Source organism: Mus pahari, chromosome 20 (genome assembly GCF_900095145.1).
Source record: "Mus pahari chromosome 20, PAHARI_EIJ_v1.1, whole genome shotgun sequence".
NCBI lineage: Eukaryota > Metazoa > Chordata > Mammalia > Rodentia > Muridae > Mus > Mus pahari.
Genome location: NC_034609.1, coordinates 47177887 through 47184561, shown reverse-complemented (window position 1 = coordinate 47184561; position 6675 = coordinate 47177887). Strand labels below are relative to the sequence as shown.

General features: G+C 49.3%; 1 protein-coding gene across 2 annotated transcripts in view; it reads left to right on the top strand.

Moving 5' to 3' along the window:
* The first annotated feature begins 47 nt into the window (after positions 1–47).
* Taf5l (TATA-box binding protein associated factor 5 like) overlaps positions 48–6675 on the top strand; it is a 27756-nt gene continuing 21128 nt past the window's right edge. Inside the window, exon 1 of one of the 2 annotated variants that reach the window (XM_021220187.2) lies at positions 48–251. The gene's annotated coding sequence lies outside the window, so the exon portion shown is untranslated. Of the gene's footprint in view, positions 252–420; positions 611–6675 lie in introns of those variants that run through there. The other variant, XM_021220188.2, reaches the window with a different exon arrangement.

Sequence of the window (6675 nt, the reverse complement as noted above, 5' to 3'; positions counted from 1 at the left end):
ACGCAGACATCGCTAGAGGAGCGCCGAGCGCGCCCTGGCCGCGGCGGCGTCGCGCGTCCGCGGCCTAGCCCGGCGTGCCCGCTCCGTCAGGCGGTCATGGGGCGGCCACCGAGAACCGCGGGCGCGGCAGGACGTAGGGCGCGGGGACCCGGCTAGCCGGCCGCCGTACGGAGTCCTACGGCGGGCAGCCGAGACGGAAGCAGCCGGTGCCGGGGCGGCGGCGGGGCAGCGGGAGCCGCCTGGGATGTTCAGTGAGTGCGGGCGGGGCGCGGGACGGGACGGGGCGGGGGGGGGNGGGGNGGGGACGCGGGGGAGGGGCCTCGGGCGAGGGAGCGCGCCCGCGCGCGCGCCCGCCCGCCCGCCCGCCCCTGCGCAGTCCCGGCCCTGCTCGCGCACTGGCGCGCGCGCGGGTCCGAGCGACCCCGCACGTGGCGGCCCCGGCTGCACGCGCCCGGAGACCCCGCGGCCCCGCCGGGCGCCCTCGCGCGGAGCCAACTGCGAGCTCACGAGGGCGCTCGGCGGAAGTGGGCAGCGGACGGACGGCTCGCGGCTGCCGCGGGGAGACGCGGCCCCGCGGACCTCGCAGGCGCTGTGGCTCCGGCGTCGAGAGGTGAGTTCTCCCCCCCCCCCCATTCGCCGGGACTCGGGACCCGCAGGTGGAGGATGGCCGCGGGGCTCTGCCGGGAGTCCCGTCCAGTCCGACCCGCCCTACTGGAAAGTGAAGTAGGAAGGGAGTCCGCCTTCTCCGGGTTACAGACTTCTTGGCTACTTAAACTCGGAGGGGCTGAGTGTCACGGATGGAGTTGGTGACCGCAGAGACTTAGAGCTGCAGCCGTGTAGCTGGCAAGCTTGCTGCCTCGGTTTCTCCTCCTGTAAAATGGGAGGGTAATTTGAGCCCGGACTCAGCTGGTAGTGGTGGCGCACTCCGGAATCCCCACACGCCGTAGGCTGAGGCAGAAAGATTGCTGCGAATTGTTGGCCATCCTGGTGTACGAAGTGAGTTGTGCGCCAGTCTAAGCCACAGAGTGAGACTTGGTCTAAAATACACGTGCATACACACACACACACACATATGGGAGCCTTGTTTTATGAACTCTAAAGCGAATATTAAATTAGAAAAAAAAAGTCAGTTTTGTGCCTTCAGTATTTGCCATCAGTAATAAATAAATTAAGTTCGTGTGTTTTGGGACAGTCTTCCAACTGTGAGATTTGTGTGTAATTCTGTCACTGAAGAGAGGCGCAGACCTCTTCTGACTACTTAGTAACTGATTATTCTTTTTGTTACTCTGTATGTCAGAATCTATGAACAACATCTGGGGACAAAAGAAGGGGCTTTGCTTCTTTTCTGACTTGTTTTAGCTTGACCTTGTGTGACGCCAGCGCTGCTCATTGAACACTACTTGAAGTCACGTTTCCAGCCTTCCCCATAGCCAGTCAGCACGTTAGCTGGTTAGCTCGCAGGTTCTCACTGAAATAAGCATCAGTGAGTGAGTGGCCCTGTGCTCCCCTAGGAGTCCAGTGTAGGATCAGTGGAGCATAGGGTGCAGGCTCAGACACTGCCCACAAGACTGCGGTCCCATCCAGGAACTACATGACTTTGGGCAAGTTGCCTGATTACTACAGGCTTCAGCTTTCCCATCTGAAGAGTTTACCTGCCTAGTAGAGTAAAAGCAGATAGTCTGTGGGAAGTACTTAAGATGGCGTCTTACTCAGCAGCGGAATGTCAAGTAAACATTAGGTAGTGTAGGAAACGCAGTGCTATGACATGGACTGGGATGGTGTTCCAGGCTCCTTGAGTAGAAGGGCAAAGACCAGGAAGCCATTCGTGGAAGAGAGAGCCAGACAGAGCATCAAGATTCGTTCACACCAGGTGAGCATTTGTATGGGTGCCTCTGTAGGAGAAAGCTTGGCCAGAGCCTGATTAAAAGGTGAGGGAGAGCCGGCCGTGGTGGTGCACGCCTTTAATCCCAGCACTTCGGAGGCAGAGGCAGGCGGATTTCTGAGTTCAAGTCCAGCGTGGTTTACAGAGTGAATTCCAAGACAGCCAGGGCTATACAGAGAAACCCTGTCTCGGAAAAAAAAAAAAAAAAAAAAAAAAGTGAGGGAGCCTCAGTAAAGTGAGAATGGAAGATTGGTTCTAGCAGGTGAGCAGCAGTCCAGTGAAACCTCGAAACGATGTGGTGGGTTTTATGTTTTACCCGCCAGTGAAAGCAGTGAGTTTTCAACTGATGCATCGCATTGGCTTCTTTGGGAGGAAGGCCTGGAGTGGTGGGGCTGGGTCGCAGGAGAGAAGGCATCCCTGCTTCTGGACAGCTTCTAGCTTAGTACAGAAATTCTTAATATGAATTTCAAAGCTAAGAGAACATTAAAACAAAACATGAAGGTACAGGTCATTCTAGACAGTATTTCCTAAAACCCATATTTTGGTGTGTGTTGTGTACAAGGTTACAAGGCAGGTTTCTCTGAGAAGTCCCCCTGGGATTGGAGAGTGTTAGCCCTTGTTATGGTCTCTGCTCCAAGGCAGCCTTAGTTGTTGCTCCAACACCAAGATGGTCTTCAGGAGGGCATGCCGGGCTGGAGCAAGTCACTGGTGCTGGGTTGGAGCTTTTATTCAGTCTCACCAAATCAGTTATATAAACAAAACAACAAGAATTAATGTTCACTGAGGAGTGCTGGGGTCATGTCTCAGAACACCTGTACAGATCGCACATAATACACAAACTAATGTGGAAATGGAGGCTTGTTCTTGTTGACCTAGTGCAACCAACCATGGCAAGGGGTTAGAAAGTTCAAGGTCGGGCTGGCTAGGTACAGGGTTTAGGTTATCATGGACTACATAGCAAAAACTCTGACTGGGGGAAAACAACAACAAAACACTGTAAGGGGTGAATGAAAACGAGCTTGTCCATAGCTTGGACTGAGTCTTGCAGCAGGGAGAACAGATCAGAATTTGGAAAGGACGAAGTGCTGTGAGGACTGAGGGTGGCTTGGTGGTAGAGAGCTTGCCTGCCATGGGAAGAAAGCCTTAGGCTTAATCCCTGTTGCGCACCCCCACCTCCACCTCTCCCCCCAAAACCTATGTTATCTGTGGTGACCTGGTAGGAAGATAAAATGCTTTGGAAAGTCAGTTATATGTCCATTTGGACTTCTTTTGAGTCAGAGTCTCCCTGTGTATCCCGGCTGGCCTGGGACTCAGTCCCTGTGCATCCTCAGCTGGCCTGGGACTTACTTGCAACTTTCCTGTCTGGTCTCCTGAGTGCTCGGGTTAAAAATGTGCCACAATACCCAGACCAAAAAATAGAATTTGATAATCTATAGTGGTTTAGTGGACACTGGTGTTTTAAGATGTATATAAATAGTTGGAGCACAGCTGTACCACATTTGATATTTATACTGCTATGCCCTTGTATGTTAGTGAACTTTTATATATGTAGTGTTTTGAATGGTGATGGCCCCATAGACTAACTTGTGGTTTGTGAGTGTTTGTTATGTTGTTTACATAGCCTTGGCTGTACTGGGGCTCACTATGTACACCAGGGTTGCGGGCCTCTTGGTGTGTGAAGGTGTGCATCACAAGATGAACCATACCCGGCCAGCATGGGGTAGATGTTTGGTCCCTTGATGAAGTCGTTTGGGGAAGGATTAGGAGATGTTGCCTTTGGAGAGAATGTATCACTGAGGGTCTGAGGCTTTGAGGTTTCAAAAGCCCACGCCAGGTCTGATCTCTCTGCCTCCAGCTTGTGGATAAGCTGTGAGCTTGCAGCTACCGCTCCAGTGCCAGGCCTTGCTTGTCTGCCGCCATGCTCCTCACATGATACTCATGGACTTACCCTCTGAAATAGTAAGCAAGCCACCAATTAAATGCCTGCTTTTGTCTGGTAGTGGTGGTGACATTGGCAGCAATGGCAGTGGTGCCCACCTTTAATCCCAGCACTCAGGAAGCAGTGGCAGGTGAATCTGTGAGTTTGAGGCCAGTCTGGTCTACAAAGCTAATTCCAGGACATCCAGGGCTATATAGAGAATCCCTATTTCAACACATCCCCTCCTCCCTACAAATACTTTTATAAGTTGCCTTGGTGATGGTTTCTCTTCATTAGCAATAGAAAAGTAACCAAGAAAATGTAGACCCTCTTCTCTCCTGCACTATAAAACAGTGTAATATAATATAAAGTAGAAATTCACAAAAGATCAAAGCCTAAAATAAGTCCAAGCAGAAACTAGACAGCACTCAAACTTTTGAATCAGAATATAGTTCATGCTACCTGTCCCTTCAGAAGTCAGTAAGTGGGATAGGAATCGAATCTTAATATAGCTTTAGTCAGTGTTATCAATCTGAGAAAATAAAGACTTGTATTCTGCCTTAAATCCCATCTCCAGCCAGCAGATTATATAAGGAAAGGAGGGTGTTGGAGACAAATGTGTCAGTCACTCCAGAGCTCAGTCTTGACCCTTTGGTCAGCCACATTTCTGAGCCTTCGGATGCCCTGCTTCTCTTGTTGTCTCTCCCTCTTCTCTCATTCTGTGGTTGTTTGAGCGTTACTTCTTGATGTGCAGGGTCAAGTTAGTTTCTGCTGATCTCCACTTTGTACTCTCCCAGGAGCATCTGAGCTCAGGACAAACTAAACATTAATAATATAATGTGCACTGGATCCCTTTTACACTATGAAGGATCCATGCCTTTATAATACAGGATATGAAAATACTCTCTCTGTCGTGCATTGCTTTTTCTTTTTGAGACTTTTTTTAGCCCTGGCTATTCTAGAACTTGCTATGTAGTCCAACCTGTGCTTGGCCCCACCTGTCTCTGTCTCCTGAGTACTGGATTTAAAGGGCATCGTCCCAAGCCATTCCCTGTCCCTTTCTTCTCCGTTGTAAATGGTCTCGGTCACCATGGCCACCTGGGTCTGTATCCCCATGCTGGCCTCGGTGCTGCTCTTGTTCACCTTTGTTTCCCTGGGATTGGAATTAGAGGTGTGCACCTGCTGGGCATGGGGCCCACAGCTCTAATCCCAGCACCCAGAAGTAGATCTATTTGTGCTGAAGAGCTGCATGGTCTAACAATGCAAGTCCCAGGCCAGCAAGGGCTACAGTGTGAGACCCTGTCTCACAAACAAATGAAAACCCTTCACTCTCGTGGACTGTCACCTGGGGAATAGCAGTGGTGAGCGTGGAGCCTTCATTGGTACCAGGGAACTTACTTAGAGATGGGTGCATGTTGGGATAGTCCAGTGCTTTGGCTGTCAACAGGAAGGACAAATGATTCTCTTTAGAAAGAAATTTCAAATAGGAATTAGAGGTTTCTCATAGGAGGCAAAGTACCTTAAGAGAATGACTCTTGCTTTAATGATGGGTAATAGCACCATTAAGTTGGCTGGGAGTTGTGTGTTCTTCAGACCTACATTCTTGGCACTTTGGAAGCTGAGGTAAGAGGATTGCCCCAGTTATCTCTGAGGACGCGTTCTAGCCCAGTCATGGGATCATGAAGGAGAGGTGGATTAAGACAGGAGATAAGGAGTCACAGTCTCCGCCTGCTGGATAAGGAGACTGGTGTGAAAACACTAGGTTAGGATGTTGTAGACAAAGTTTGTTAACCAGAGAAAACATGGAAATCTTGAACGTGATAGTGCAGTCAGCTTTTTTCCTTCCTTTTGAGATTTTATGTTTATAAGCACTACACACCACCCTTGAAAACCAGAATAGGGTAGCAATCGTAAAGTGCCATGTGGGTTCTAGGAATTGAACACGTCCTCTGAAAGAACACCACTGAGCCATCTATCCAGCCCAAAAGATAAGCTTCTGATGTTGTCTGTAGGGTTTTGTGGTTTCTAAGTACAAGCCACCGCCACCAAAACCCCAGGTTTGTCCACTTCATCCTGAGCCCTAGTTATAGGCCTCATCTACAAGATCTTTTATTCTTTAAGGAAACTTGAGGAGAAAGTACAACTACAGTAAAGCTTATTGCTGGATCTGAGCAAAGATTCACTCTGAAAGGCAGTCATGTTTGGAGGTAGAGATAGAATCAGAAGTTCAAGGCCCTACTCGGGTTACCTACAGTGAGTTTGAAGTCAGCCTGGATACATGAGACAGGGTCTGAAGGGAAAAGTAAGGGTTTTTAAATGATCTGAGATACAGCTAAAACTGTTCAGTGTGCCACACTTAACCTTTAACTTTTGTTCTCACAACACTAACTGAATATACTCTTTTGACAATGGAAATACTAGACTTTTGGGTGACCACTTAGGTGACCTTTAGATAGATCTTGCTCCATGTGATGGCACATAGCTGTTATTCCAGTACTTGAGGTGAGGCCTGCGCATCCTCAGTTTAAGGTCAGCTTCAGAGACTGTAGAGCCAACTTCGGCTATGTGAGACCTGTTAATCCACCAAAACAAAAACAAAAAGTAGGAGGGGCCTTAAGGTAATTGAGTACCTTAGGTATTTTGCATGACATCTCAACAAAAGTATAAAGTTCTAGTTATGGGGCTGGAGAGATGGCTCAGTGGGTAAGAGCACCCGACTGCTCTTCCGAAGGTCCGGAGTTCAAATCCCAGCAACCACATGGTGGCTCACAACCAACTGTAACAAGATCTGACTCCCTCTTCTGGAGTGTCTGAAGACAGCTACAGTGTAATTACATATAATAAATAAATCTTAAAAAAAAAAAAAAAAAAANNT